Below are 15,428 nucleotides of genomic sequence, written 5' to 3'. Positions count from 1 at the left end.
GCAAGACATTTTTGCGCTAATAACGCCTTATGCGCGTCATGTTCGGTTCACGAATGATAAACACATCCCATCCCCACTGAGTCCTGTAGCCTGACCTCGTAGCCCGTCCACACATCGATCTGAAGGAACGTGCCTTGACGGGAGCAGTGTTAACATATTCCTGACCCTCCCCCTCGCAAGCTTCTTCGAACTAAGTCCGAGTGCCTGGGTCTCGGTTGGACCGTGGGGAGCGTGCTGTGGACTTGTTTTGGGTAAGTTTGTTTAGAATAAGGTCTGTCATGCTTTTCAGCGGCGGAGGCAGCATTTTCTAGGGGGGGGGGGGGGGAAGGTAGGAGCTCGGTGAGAACACATCGCATCGATTTTTTGGTTCCTGTCAGTTGCCTTCCAGGAGCCATCTGCGGTGAAAGGATGATACAGGCTTAAATGGCCAGGAACCCATGGCTGTGCCCCTGGTTCCAATCAAATTGTATTTTCATGGACGTTCATTCCAACCGCCTGTTTGCCTCCACAGATATTGACATACATTTGGTTACCTGGTTGGTCTGCTGGAAGAAGCAAATGTCTAATACAGATTCCATTTGTTGCATCATTAATGCCATAGTTTTGCACACAAGGAAGGCAACTCTTTAAGTCTTCCCATTGTGGGGACCAGGAGAAGGACACCATCAGATGTACCAACAGGGACCAGGAATGTGGGAATTTTCCAGTGTTCTTTGCACACATGCCATCTTCAATTTTGATAAGTGCAACTCTAAAGATGTGCATTTAAAAGGTACTGAAATGAGCTACTTCACATATATTTCAGTATTCTCCATTCTTGCTGGTCTGGCTAAGAAAGTGGGTAGTGAAGCTACCATAAATTGCATCAGCCCAAATTAGAGTATTAGATTTAATATGCTAAGCAGGCCTAATGCTTGATAAGTATAGGGTAGAGACTAATCACCTGACCGAGTTATCCTTTGGTACTACTTGCTGTGCCTGAAGAGGGCTTGGAAATATGAAAGGAAAATTGCTATTTCTTTTACAATGATACCCAGTCAGCCTGTCATGATTTTACAGAGAAGTTAGATTAAGTAATTCAGATGCAAGTATTGCTGTAAACAGCTTCCCTATGCATACAGCAAGCTTTTTTATGCACTCAGTATATTTAGTGTTTTATGTGGTTGCTTTCAGGACCTGGATGTGTCCCTGTAAATGATGCATAGTGGATGTCTTAAGACTAAAAACAAGGTAGAAATAACCAGCCACCAGAACTCAAGGAATTAAAAATGTGTAGTAATAAGTGTTGCTGCATGGTTTCATTTGGGTCAGCAAATCTCCACCAGGCTAAAATCTACAGTAAGACAGCAAACTGGGGTGTGGCAGGCTCAGATATGACTACAGAATTGATGGCTGGTCTAAAGGATAAATTTTGACAATGCTTGTAAATAACACACATGCTTCTTTTGATATCTTGTTTCTTTTAACATCAGAAGCAATAACATGACCCAGCTGGACCTCATCTGCCATTTTTAGGACCTCAACAGCTATCTAAAATATGGCAATTGAGGAAGCCTGAGACATTGCAAAATTGATAGACCTATTTTGGTTGAGGGAAAATAACTGAGCCATTTTGAAATTTGAGACTGAAGTACAACAGGTGGTACTGGAAGAAGGGTCCTACTCTTGAGGATTATTTCTCACAAAGTTTTGTGATGAATTCCAGCAATTTTGGGCAAACTGGGTATTAAAAAGAGTAACCTTAAGGCTTACACAAATGCTACATACAGCATAACATTTACACTCAAGAACTCAGTTTATGTATATCAGTATACTTGCACAGTTATGTGAAATGATGTGCATGGTTATGTCATTGCAGCTGCATGATTCAAGAGAAAATTAATTGTGCATAATGCTCCATAAAAAATATGGCTAGAATTTCCTAAGAGGCTGTCTTAGCATATATCTTCATACAACTGCACGTTGTGCTGCTTTGCACTTCTTTGTTGTCTCCACTTATTAATCAGCCCCTAACCCATGGGGTCAGACAGTTCAGATGTTAGCTGCTGCAACATTGTCATGCTGTATCTCTGATAACAAGAGGCTTTTCTTAGATAAAGGAATACCTGGATGTGCTTGAACATAAAGATTTAAGTTTTGAAAATTGAATTTCCACCAATAGACAAACTGTCTCATCGGGCATTCTCTAAGATCACGAGCAAGCCCAGACGCTACAGCCATGCTAGACCACAGTAATTGTCATTGATGCGTAAGATCAGCTCATACTTATGAGAGCATCGATGTTTTCCACAGGTGTCGCACATAGAGCATTCTGTGCGTGCATTGCTGGAACAGACACAGTACATTTGTCTTTCTCTAAGATGCCGCCTCCGGGTGGGTGACGTTTCATTCGCAGTTGTGCGAGAGCTACGCTCCGAACACCCCAGCTCGACATGTCGCGAGGGACTGAAGGTTTTTGGCACCATTGTTCAGGTGCACCACAACGTGTGCGAGCACACAGTCGCTGCCCACTTGCGCCGGAAAAGTTTCCAACAGTTGCTTACTCGTGTCTTTTATGAAGAGCTGGTGACTGCTGTGGTCATGTTAACGCCTGTAGAGGCGAAAAGATCAGCAAGGAGGCGAACCTGGGTCTCCGACTTTGGTGTTGAGTGTTATCCCAACCGAGCTACTCTGCCACCATGAATTCGGAATCAGTTTGTACACCTGCCCATTGCCCATATTCGTTGGCCAGGATTGAACACCCCTCTCTAACATGCTTAGAGAACTGTACCGAGATCCCTCAGCTCCTGTCATTCATGACTTATTGACCCATGCGTGCAAGACCCAGGCGTGGCCACCCAGGCAGAATAATGTCTGCTGAAGGGACGTGATTCCTGAAAGTTTGTTCTGTCTTGCATAGTGACATGACAAGGCTGTCACATGCCAGCCTGACATCGTCGGCCAGCTGTCAGCTGTCTTTGATCAACGGGTCACACAAGAGTGGCCCGGGGGCGCAGACACATGGGTATGCCACATGGCGAGATGTTTAGCATTTTACACAAGAGTGGCTCGGGGGCGCAGACACATGGGTATACCACATGGCGAGATATTCAGTATTTTACACAAGAGTGGCTCGGGGGCGCAGACACGTGGGTATGCCACATGGCGAGATATTCAGTATTTTACACAAGAGTGGCCCGGGGGCGCAGACACATGGGTATGCCACATGGCAAGATGTTTAGCATTTTACACAAGAGTGGCTCGGGGGCGCAGACACATGGGTATACCACATGGCGAGATGTTTAGCATTTTACACAAGAGTGGCTCGGGGGCGCAGACACATGGGTATACCACATGGCGAGATGTTTAGCATTTTACACAAGAGTGGCTCGGGGGCGCAGACACGTGGGTATGCCACATGGCGAGATGTTCAGCTTTTTACCGCCCAGCCAAGCTGCTGGGCAGTCGATCGCCGTCAGATGCATGCAGCCGCTGCCACTTTTAGTCAAAAGCTGTCACTGCGGACTTCACATCTTCTTGGACCTAACTCAGCTTCGTTGCATAATTGGCTGAAGGCTGTGATCAAAAGTTTGAAGTTGAATCTCGGACGTATCAAAATATAAGATGCAGACTTGTTGGCCGTTGGGGTCAAAGGTCGACGCATGCGGGAGTGACCACGGACAGTGGCGAGTGGCGCCGGTCGTGGCCACGCCTCTTAAAGGCGTCAGGTGACGCCGGCCGCCGGCTGTACTGCTTCCCCTCGCCATCTGGCGGCGGTGGCCGGCGGCAGTGCGCATGGACAGCTGACCGGCGGCGCGGTGCGAACGGTGCCGCCGCAGCATACGCGGTGGGGTGGCGGACCGTGCGGTGCAGAGGTCATGGCGTCCACTGCTGTTGTTGTGGGGAAAGCGGCGGGACGCTCGGCCAGACGCTGGGTATCGTCCTGCTGCTGCTGCTGGGGAGGTGGCAGGGGACGCTGTGCCGGACGCCGAAGCTCTGCGCCGGGCACCAGCAGTGGTTTGGAGGAGATCTCGAGCCGAGGTGTCGCCGCGGGTCGGATGACTGAGCGTGGCTGACAGCTGGCGCTTCAGACTGGCTGGCGCCGCTCTGGGCGCTGTCTGGTGACGGCCCGGGACGGTGACGTGACGGCAGTCTAGTGACGGCCGGCGCGGGTGCCGCGCGGGCGCAGACACCGCACAGCGGCGGGCGGCGCCGGCTCCGGCGATGCTGCAGCGCCCGTGGCGCTGATTGGTTCAGTCCGCCTCCTCATGACCCGTGCTTGCGTTAATAAATGCGTGTGGCGTCGCGCCGATGCTGGAGCCCGAGTGCACAGTCCACATAGCCGGCTGCGAACGACGCGAGCGCTTGCGGCGCAGCCACACGAACGCGGGGATTTGTCAGTTTCTGCGAGGAACACAAGCGATCTGTACGGACGAAGGCATCGTGTGAAATCGTGATCCGAGCTTCCACGGCGTCAAAGTCTGGTATTTTGGATGGCATAGTTTGCGAATACTCCAGAAGTCACTAAGAAATACTAGTGTCGTAATTGCTGATGCTCTCTGTTGCAGATTCTGCGCTAAGTTCCTGGTGGAAATGAATAACCGACCAAATGGGTTTAATCATGAGAGGTGAGCACCTGGCTGTTTGGAGTCTTTGTTTTGGGCCGCGCCGACTTGCAGTACAACCTATCCAACCAAGGACGCGACTGAAAAACGTGTTCATATGTAAATGAAACCCACATGAAATGTGCACGTTCGTCACTGTACGCGTGTGAAGCGCATTGAGGATGTACCGCACTCGTATTCGCTTCGTGAATTTTGTCCGCGAAACTCGTGTGATAGAATCCTCTTTTAAGCTTTGTGTCGTGTTTGTGTCGTTTTCGTCATTTTTGGTGGTGCATTTTCTCGCCATGATGCAGCTGCCATCCTTCTCAGGACTGGCCAGAAACGCTTAAGAGATATGGATGAGGTGGAGAACGAATGCCTGCCGATATCAAAACGCATCAACAGTTTGTCCCTCAACACATCACATGCTCACGCGGTAAGTAACCCGACACCCTGAACGTGTACCACCACGGCTCATCACATGCTCACGCCGTAAGTAGCCCGACACCCTGAACGTGTACCACCACGGCTCATCACATGCTCACACGGTAAGTAGCCCGACACCCGGAACGTGTACCACCGCGGCTCATCACATGCTCACGCGGTAAGTAGCCCGACACCCTGAACGTGTACCACCACGGCTCATCACATGCTCACGCGGTAAGTAGCCCGACACCCTGAACGTGTACCACCACGGCTCATCACATGCTCACGCCGTAAGTAACCCGGCACCCTGAACGTGTACCACCACGGCCGTCTTTTGGCAGCTGAGTCTGTCCTGAGGCTAAGATTCTGTCGTGTTACATGCGGACATACGTGATCTGCACGCAGTCATATTCGTGACTGATGCGCGGAAGCTCCGACAGGTAATCCCCCTCGCGGTCGAGGCCCCCTGTGTTTTGTTTCCTGTGTCACTTCTCTTCACACTGGTGCCTGTCGCTGGCGCGGCGCCTCGAAGCGTACAGAGGATGCTTGCAGCTGCATGCTGTATCAAGCATATCGAGTCACCACGCTATGTGAACTTGCATGTATATTCCGTCCGAGCCGAAAACTTTCAGCTTGTGGTTCCGAAGGTCGAGCAAATTAAACCAGAGTTGCGCAGGGGAAGAAATGTGCTGTGTAAAATATGGATCGTGCGCAGAGTAAACAAGGTAGCATATGCCAGCCAACGCCTCCAGTATTTGTGAGCAACGCCACAACGATGCCGCTTTAGCTAAAGTGATCGGATGTTGGAAGACTGTGATCTTCATTTTAGTCTTCTTTTTATTTACTTTTCTCTTCATTTTTTCATCTCCAAAGGTGACTTTTGTTTTAATGTTTTGCGTAGTCGATCGTTTTCGGATCATTTTTTTGGAGGCTTTTGTCAACACTTTGATTCAATTCGCCGACCAATTCGATTCCGAACGTTGTAATTGCTCCGCGCTGTTGGTCGTTTTGCAAACTAGCGAGCCATCTCTCTACTTCCTCCTGCATTGGTTGTATATTCATGACAAAATAGGCACTAACAAGGCTCGACACTAAACCGAGCAGAGATGTATTTTAGGCAGCATCAATTTCTGCACTCAAAACCTTGTCAAGCTTCTTCAAGTTTTCCCCCACAGATTATCCTGTACCTAGCGCAATATCAGTCGCATGCGCAAATCCTCGGTGTGTCCGTCGGTCGGTGGCGGTCCCTTGCGGGCGACGCCCGTCCTATCAGTTGTCGATATCGCCGGCAGGGTGGCTGGCCGGCGGCCGGCACCTCGTCACAGGCCGGCGCGCCTGGCCGGCCGGACGCAGCGCTGAGTATGCCGATGCTGGCGCCGGAGCCGGCTGGCGCTGACGCTCCGCCACCGCTGGCGCCGGCGCTGGCGCCGGAGCCGGACCTCACGCCGGACGAGTGCCCGCAGTACTTCACCATCAACAGCTACCTGTACCGGCTGCACCTGGAGCGGCTGCGCCGACAGCACAGACAGTTCTGAGCGGTGTTCGAGCGTGCGGTGGACTCAGACGGCGGCCGGGATGTGCGGGCGCCCCGCCGGCCGGCCGCGGCTCCCGCACCGCCCGGGTCACGGGAATGGCGCGCGCGTGGTGTCGCTGTAGTCAGTGCGTGCATGTGTGGCGTGTTTATATCATGGTTTTGACTTGTGCAGACACGTTTTCTGCGTGGCGCCGTTCATATGCAATGGTTTGCTGGTGTCGTTACTGCTGCTGTATGCCGTAGCCGCGTGTACTCTGTGATGCGGGCTTCCCATCGCCTGCACCTATGCGACGGGCTGGGGCACCCGGGATCCAACTGGGGCACCCGAGATCCAGCTGGGGCACCCGGGATCCAGCTGGGGCGCCCGGGATCCAGCGTGTCGCAAGACCGGCACAGCCAGCTTCGAACGCGGGGCGCGGATGTTGTGACAGGCCGCGTCGTGTGAAGTGCTCAGTGAAGCCCACTGCCGCTGTCGTTCTTGCCACTGGGCTGGCAGCCGCCGCCCCGCGCGCTGCGAGGCGGGGCGTGCTGGCGATTCAGGGACCCGCTATTGCTTACGCTCTGTGATATGTTGCCGGCGTTGGTGCCGGCCGCCGGTGTTATCTCGTCATCTGCTACGCCCTTCCAGGTTACGCCATAATGCAGCATATTGTGACGGTTGTGGACATTAATACATAACGCCTTGACGAAGACCGGGTGGAACCTTGGGAGGTGCGTGCGCTGGCGGCGCGCGCGGATGGCACGCGTGGGTCGTGGCGACCGCGGCCAGGAGCGCCGCCCCGACCGGTCGGAGAGCAGGACTGGTGCGCTCCGCTCAGGACTGGTGGACCTACAGGCAGAGGACTTTATTGGTTGGGTAAACTCATGGATACCCTCGTGGAATGCAGAACGGGCTGTGTCGGGTACCGATATGGAGACAATGGTGGGCGCGGGTGCAGGCTCAGGTAAGGCTTTTACAAAATATCTGGGAAATACTTAAAGAAATACGGTGTATTGTTGCTTCCCACGCTTCTTTACGCCATAATTGGCTTCATCTACACTGGTCTTGCGTCCCCCAACGCAAAAGAGCAACTCTGGGCGTAAGCTTTTCTAAACGTCCCTACAACTTAAAACTAACTCGCTAGAAAAATGCATACGGATGGGTACATCTGATTGGAAATAGGTAGCAGTCGGGCACAGTCACAGCCCCATGAGCAGCGGGGGAGTGACTGAACGGCATGCTTCCTGTGGATGTCTAACTGCAGGCGCCTGCCGGCCGATGACGTCACCGACCGGAACTTAACTGAAGTCGAAGGTCAAGGCGCCTTTGTTTTGATTTCGCCACGTGGCGTCGCACGCCAAATACCGGATGAGTTCACCTGTAAGGGCAAATACTGAGTCCTGTCCTGTGCCTGTCCCTCGCCGGGCAGCCACAAACACCACCACACGCAGCCACAAACACCACCACACGCAGCCACAAACACCACCACACGCAGCCACAAACACCACCACACGCAGCCAACGCAAGCGCGGAGTCCGCGGCGCGTACCATAGGCTGACCCAACGAGCAGAGAAGTAATGCGGTGTAGTATTTGGCTGGAGTGCCTCGCTGGTTTGGTGAGCTGGCAGAAACGCCTGGCCCCGTACACATTTCAGTATTCAAGCTGAAGGTCGCGGCCAGAAGCAAATTATATTCTTTTGCAACGGAATGTCCGAATCTTCGAAGGAATGCCATGGACTTTTTCAGCGGCACCATTCAAGAATTATTCACCTATTTTCGTTGCTCGGAATGTTCCACATTTGAAGATATTGAAGCCAGCATCAGACACGACGAAATTAGCTTACTAGCAACTCTTCGTATATCTATAAGTGAAAAACTGCTTTCAACAACACAATTGCAGCCCTCTAAGACACCGAAGGACTACTACAAAACCACTACTACAGAGCCTTGGAGCGCACACTATTTGGTACCATTTTGCAATATCTTGTTTTTTTAATACTGCGGCATGTGCAGTTGGCAAAGGAATTGCATTCTTTGAAGCCTTATTCAACAAACTACATGTGCGACACGTACTAACTCTATTCATGCGCATTTCTACCGCACTAATTATTGTGGTGTCTACGTGAATTGCAAATGCCTAGACTGCTGCAGCAAGCTAATGCAACGCCCGCCTCTCACATGTTCAGCCTGTTAGGTGACCGCAGTCTCGCGGCAGCATGCCATGCTCGACAACCAACACTGTTTTGCTTCGACAGATCCCACTGCAAAACAGCGCGACTGGGTGAATTAAAAATGAACACAGTACGTGATCGCAATTCAGCCTTGTGGACATCACCTGGAATTCTCACGTCATATTTCAAACAAAGTGCTATATCCGAACTTGAAACGCAAGCCAAACTCATGAGAACAGATCAACCGACCCGTCTCGTGGCCGGTCTGGAACGCAGCGCGTGTCTCCGCCCCTCCCCTCCAGAAGGCGTACTTATGACGCCGCTCCCTCATCCGGGCCGGGTTATGGGTCGGGTCTGATAAGGATCGTGCGTGCCCAGCCCTCATCGTCTCCATTTCCGCTCGTGCTGACCAGACGAGACTGACGCCGGCGGCGTGATGCGGCGTCGGGGCGGCCAGCCAATCAGCGGCGCTCGTCGCGGGTCGCGTGATCGCCCCGGGCTACGACAGCACGCCCGGCCACCGTCCGATGCCCGCCGGCTCCGGCCGCTGCGGGCAGGGGCGCGTGCGGGTGGGCTGGATGCGACGAGGTAGGGTGTCTTTAAAGCCTTACCCCGGGTGGCTTCGGCTTGTTTTGCGAGCGAGACTCAGTCGCGTAGCTGAGCTACGAGCTGCGGTTGTTGGAATGCCTGCTGAGTGATCGACATATTTACATAGCGAAACTGGAAAGATTAAGGTGATCTTCTGTGGCCATTCTGAAGGCTGGGATGTTTGCACGGGAGTGGGGCAGCGACGTGACCGCTGGCGCAGGCCTGGGCGATGAGTTGGCCGGCTGGGTGAGCGTCGCGCGCCGGCCAGAGGCTCAGACCTGCCTGAGCGGGACCCGAACTTGAGTGCTCGTCGCGTTGGCTTGGTTCACTTACATGCTTGGGGGGAGGGGGCTGGCCAAAAGTCGGCTGAGGGGTGCGGCACTCATCGAAGGCAAGACCAAGCTCGTCAGATTTCAAGCTGTGATAGAATTTGCTCCGCATCTGGATGGACGGCTGCTTGGTGGCGAAGGATGCACTGTTGCTGATTGGGCACGTTTCCACCAAAACCAAGCGCTGCTTGCCGTAGTTCAGCGCGCACCCAGAATATCGGAGTCCTGGTGACCAGTGCGCACCCAGAATGTCGGAGTACTGGTGCCCATTGCACACCCGTAATGTCGGAGTCCTGGTGACCAACGCGCTCTCGGAATTTGGGAGTCCTGGTGACCAGTGCACATCCAGAATGGCGGAGTACTGGTGACCAGCGCACAACCAGTATGTCGGAGTCCTGGTGACCAGTGCGCGGCCAGAATGTCTGATCCTCGTGACCAGCGCTCATCCAGAGAGTCAGGAGTCCTTGTGATCGGCGTACAGTCAAAATGTCGGAGTCCTAGCGATCAGCGTGCAACCAGAAATAGCCTATGGAACGCATTTTCAACCTGACACCTCGACCCGCTCCCTTCCAAGCATCGTGCCAGCTGACCACTTCACTGTACACGGTGGCAGGCTGGCGGTATGTTGTAGACCACTCGACTGCACACGGTGGCAGACTGGCGGTATGCTGTAGACCACTCGGCTGCACACGGTGGCAGACTGGCGGTATGTTGTAGACCACTCGGCTGCACACGGTGGCAGACTGGCGGTACGTTTTAACGACAAGTTTAGCGCGGTTTGTTTCTCTCGCGATGACGTGGTGCGAGTACTCATCAAGCGTAGCCTGCTGCTTGACCGTTGCCCCGCCAGGCAAGTAACTATGACTGTGGGCTTGTCCTACCGTGACCGGTAATCCCGATGGCGTTAGAAATTGCAACGTGCCAAGCGATGCCACCGCACAGCTGGTCGGGATGAAGTTTTCTGTTCACGGCAAAACACTACGCGAGGAGCATACAGATGCATGGACAAAAGGGGTGCGTTTCGAAATTTGAACCGCTTTTGAACGTTTCTTGAGGCATTTTTCGCCATCTTAGGAGAATGTCACGACATAGGTGCTTCGGCAAAACCTCGTGCCGACAGTAACGCTACATCAGTCACACGCGATATTACACCCACTGCAAAAACTTATACAGACTTTACCCATAAGTGATATGACTTATAATGCAGCAGTTATACACGACGTGAGTGCTACACGATAAAACCTACCCTGCAAAAACTATATTCGCCATCACTTACACAGCACGCACGCACACACGCCCGCACGCATACGCACACCTGTCCATGCTCGCGCGTACTTGCACAATTACATCTATTCATTGTTAGTAGGAAACCGTCCAAATCATGACTGAGCTCAGATTCAGGTCTATGAACTGCCGCGGCCTGACGGGGCTGCATAAAAAACGAGATGTAAATAACTTTGTGAGTGATTCTAGGCTTAACATAATATTTCTCCGAAATATTCACATGGTTGTACATGGCATTCCATTTTTCAATACGCTTTGTTGTGGCAAAGGTTATCATTCTTGCAAAATATCAAACAGCCGAGGAACAGCAATTCTATCAAAAAATTTGCACATCATGAACTATTGTTTGAAAGATACTGTCCCGATGGGAACTTCGTTATCATAAGCTGCCAGATAAATTCTACTATTTACACTTTCCCTGGCATATATGTCCTGAACGAAGATAACCCTACGTTCTTTGAGTCAATTAGTGCCGAGCTGGAAAGTCTCCCGTCAGATAACACCGTAATTGGTGGCGACTTTAACTTCGTTATGAACCACAGAGAGCACTCAAATTACGCACATGAACATAACGTAAATGAAAAGAACTCACTTACAAAAGTTGCCATAAAGCACGCTTTGGTTGATATTTGGAGGCATCCAACCCATCGCAAGTTTACATAGATCAAATCTAACCCCGTCAGATGTGGTAGATGAAATGTATATTTTGCAAGCGACCATTCACTTAGGTACATAAAAAATAACGAGATCCAAACAGGTTATAGAACAAACCGCAACATCGTGGCATTTACATTGACAGACCCTCAACAACAAAGAGGACCAAGGCTGTGGAAGTTCAATGATTCATTGCTTACGGATAGTAACCATGCAGTGACTATTAAACGGCGCACAAGTAACGCAATCAAGCAATACGCTGTTTCATTGTATGACGACGCTTATTGGGAAAATCTGCTTAATTTTGAAAGCGCACAATTCACAATGGATATAGCTCTTTTTTACGAAACACTGTTGACGATCGAGGCGAAACCGTTAAATACTTTAAACGGAAAGCAAGACGTGAAAGAGAGCAAGAGCAGGCAATCGTCATGGAACTGAACGATTCACGCGATAGGTTCTCAGCCACTAAGTCAGGACAAGATGCTAACCTGATTACACACGCTCAAATTAAATTAGAACACCGTAGGAAGCCGAAAATTCAAGGCTTAATAGCTAGGCCTAGAGTAGCATGGCACGCTATGCTAAGGGGCCCGTTTTTTTGCTGGTGCGGAGGGATAGATTTCGTGCTTGTTGCTATCTGCATCACAATAAAGTAAAAACAAGTACAACTTGGGGCACTTTTCGCCGTCTTAGGAGGATGTCACGGCATTAGTTCTGCGGCATAGCCTCGTACTGACAGTAACGCTACATCAGTTACACACGACATTACTTCCAATGCAAAAATTCATACAGACTTTACTCACAAGTAATATTACTTATACTGCAGGACTTATACACAACGTGAGTACTACACAACAAAACCTACACTGCAAAATTTATACTCGCCATCACTTACACAGCCAAGACCTTTACAGTCTTCGCTTATGCGCAACATTACTTCTACTGCAAAAGCTCATAGAGGACATGAGTACTCTACGGCTAAACGCATTAAGCAGTCAACAGTCAACATTTACAAAAACAGTCAACAGTCAGCAGTCAAAAAAGCATCAATCAGTCAACATTTCTGTAGCAAAGACTTGACCACAAGTTTTTGCTGTAGCCAGTAGCGCAAGCGGCGGGGGGGGGGGGGGCACAGAGGGTACGTGCCTCCCCCTTAGTTCAGAGGGCCCCTGCGGCCCCTCGGAACCCACGATTAGGGGCCCAAATGGTCAGATGAGAGTCCCATCCGGGGGCCACGGCCACGCGGACCGGACAACGCCAATGCCAACCAGAGGGCCTACGCACTGATTCAGGGTCCCAATAAGTCGATGGAGGCCTATATTCGGTCAGACACTGCCAGTAACGCGCAGCCGGCTCCGTGGCGGCATAGACCTGAGGGCTCATTCCCAAGCAGGGACAGAACCGAGCCAGCAGTTACATTGCTCGGTAGTCCACAGCGCCTAACAAGGCGGTCCTGTGTTGTCAAGGGGTCCCGAGCTGGCCAAAGGCAGTGCTTCGAGAGACCCAAAGAGCCTAGAGGGCCCACCTGGGTCCCGACGACCAAGAGCGTGCGCGATTGTAGGGTCTAAGAGCATAAAGGGCTGGTCGGAATCGTATTCAGGGGTCCCCGAACTATGAAATACGGACCCTAAAATAACCAAATCAGAGCACCTTGCGCCGATCGGGGAGCCCCTGAGTTGATATGGGCCTAACCACCGTATCACACAGTCGGCTCCGTGTCGGTATGGATCTGAGGACCCACTTCTCATTCAGCTGTAAAGCCGGGGCCAGTGCTTTGCACCGGTCCAGGCTTTGTATCTGTGAGGGACCCACAGCACTTAATAGAGGGCCCTGTGCTTGCAGGGGCCTGAGCCGACCAAGGGAAGTGTTTGGTGAGGCCCGCAGAGGAGCCCGGGCGACCCACCGAAACCGATGATCAAAGGCCCGGTTGGAGGGCAGAAGGGCCCGAAGGACTGGCTGTAGGCCACATTAAGCATCGCGGCCCGTTCGGTCGTGACCTGAAACATCAGTTAGAGCCCGAAGAGGGGCCGAAGGATCTCTAGAGACCAAAAATCAAAGGCCCGATGGGACGGCTGAATGGTACGAAGGGCTGGCTGTAGATCACCTAAGAACCCACGCCCATAGGTCGTGATCTCAAATGTCATCAAGATGATCTATTGGGCCGATACGTACCCCTGAGACAGATCGTTCCTCTATTTCGGCCAGAGATCACGGACATCGAACAGCTGGATCCGTGTTGGTCTGAGCTCTTGGGTCCATTTCCCAAGCAGAGACAAGACCGGGCCAGCTATTTACATTGGTCGGGCTCCTGCACCGTTGAGGAGTCCACAGTGCCTAACAGGGCATTCTGTGTCGACAAGGGCCTGGAATCGGCCGGGGGAAGATTTGCTCACAGGGACGGGGGAATGGAGCCCGAATGGCAGAGGGTCTTTTGCGTTGGTCGGGGCTCTCTGACAATTGAAGAAAACATGAGAAATTGTGATGAGTGCTTACGTTGAGGCAATGGAAGAGTTCTGTGTCAGTCAGGGCCCCAAGTATCGAACGGTGAGTCCTCCAACCCTATTCCAGTATCGGCCCTTAAGCCCAACTGGAGTCTATGTGGCAATAATTTGACCACCTGCGGTGAGGCAGGGATGTTGTTGCGTTAACAACTGTTCATAGCGTCGATCCAGGGATCAACTGCGCAGGTCAGAGGATCTCTCGCGTCAGGGAGAGGGCCAATGCAAGATGATGTATCCTCGAAAGGCTTCCGGATCGGGCCAGGAGATGCATGCCCCGTGTCGCCAGAATGTCGGACCAAAAAATACACCGAGATGGAAGTGGAATAGCGTTCAGCCCTTGCCCCGGTAACAACAATGTTGCCCCGCAGTGTTGTACTCGAAAGCCCCCTTTACCAGAAATAAATAAGATGCCTCATTAGTGTTGAATGGAAGTTGTTCGAAATTAGTTGAATCGCACAAGGCCGTCCTCATGTTTTGTTGAGAACGTTTATTATTTTGTAGAGTCGACTAGCAAAACCAAATGGTCATCAAAAGGTTTGAGCCCGTGCGCAGGGTCACGATGGGTGAGGTGGTTAACGCACCCACTGCGCATCTGGGGAAACCGCAGGTACGGGGTTCGACTCCGCGCGGTGCCCGCCCTTCCCGCCGGGGTGAGAGGCAGGCGACGCCATGTGTAACCCCTGCACCTGAGTGCGTCTTTAAGTCTCAATGCTGCACCCGTAATCTCGGGAGCAGGAATAGCGATGCCTTGGGTTGCAGTTTTCGTAAAATCGAACGGCGTTTACCACTGCAAGCAACGCCAGGGGGCATGCACTGAGCGCGCAGCGCTGACCAACGTAAAATGATGTTTCTGAATGTCTTTCAGAATTAATTTGTACAGTTCAAAGATTGCACTTGGCGAACGTTCTTTTTGCAACTTTGGGGATATCCTCTAGACAGATGAGCAGTTACAACAACACGGAAAATATAGATTTTACTTCAACTCTTTCAGTTCCACCATCAGATTTCAACACCACTTCGCGGTTCTGTAACGACCAATGCGTTATTGCCATCCATCTAAAAGCTGCACACATGAAATGCACGAAGTGAAATATATCTAATGAATGAATGAAATACATCTAAAAACAAATGAAATATATATAAATGCATGATTTGGTGTCGTAAAGATTTCAAAGGTATTTCTGTCATACCCATCACCATTTTCGTCCATCAGTTGGCCATGGTCTAGTGGGACGACGCTGAGCGGGCTAGGGAGACTGCAAAGGCCGGCATCGAGGTTCTTGTTACTAAGATATGCGAGCGCGCATGCTTAAAGCTACATTATATATTTCATACCACCCCTCAACTTTGGCTGAATGTTGAACATATCCAGATG

General features: G+C 51.6%; 1 long non-coding RNA gene across 1 annotated transcript; it reads left to right on the top strand.

Moving 5' to 3' along the window:
- The first annotated feature begins 100 nt into the window (after positions 1 to 100).
- On the top strand, positions 101 to 6,342 carry LOC119113839 (uncharacterized). Its single transcript, XR_005095976.1, has 4 exons — positions 101 to 251; positions 4,548 to 4,607; positions 4,914 to 5,019; positions 6,302 to 6,342. It is a non-coding gene; the product is annotated as an uncharacterized LOC119113839 (long non-coding RNA).
- Positions 6,343 to 15,428: the final 9,086 nt, after the last annotated feature.

Source organism: Pollicipes pollicipes, unplaced genomic scaffold (genome assembly GCF_011947565.3).
Source record: "Pollicipes pollicipes isolate AB1234 unplaced genomic scaffold, Ppol_2.1 Scaffold_7262;HRSCAF=8765_pilon_pilon_pilon, whole genome shotgun sequence".
NCBI lineage: Eukaryota > Metazoa > Arthropoda > Thecostraca > Pollicipedomorpha > Pollicipedidae > Pollicipes > Pollicipes pollicipes.
This window is presented reverse-complemented; position numbering and strand designations above follow the sequence as displayed.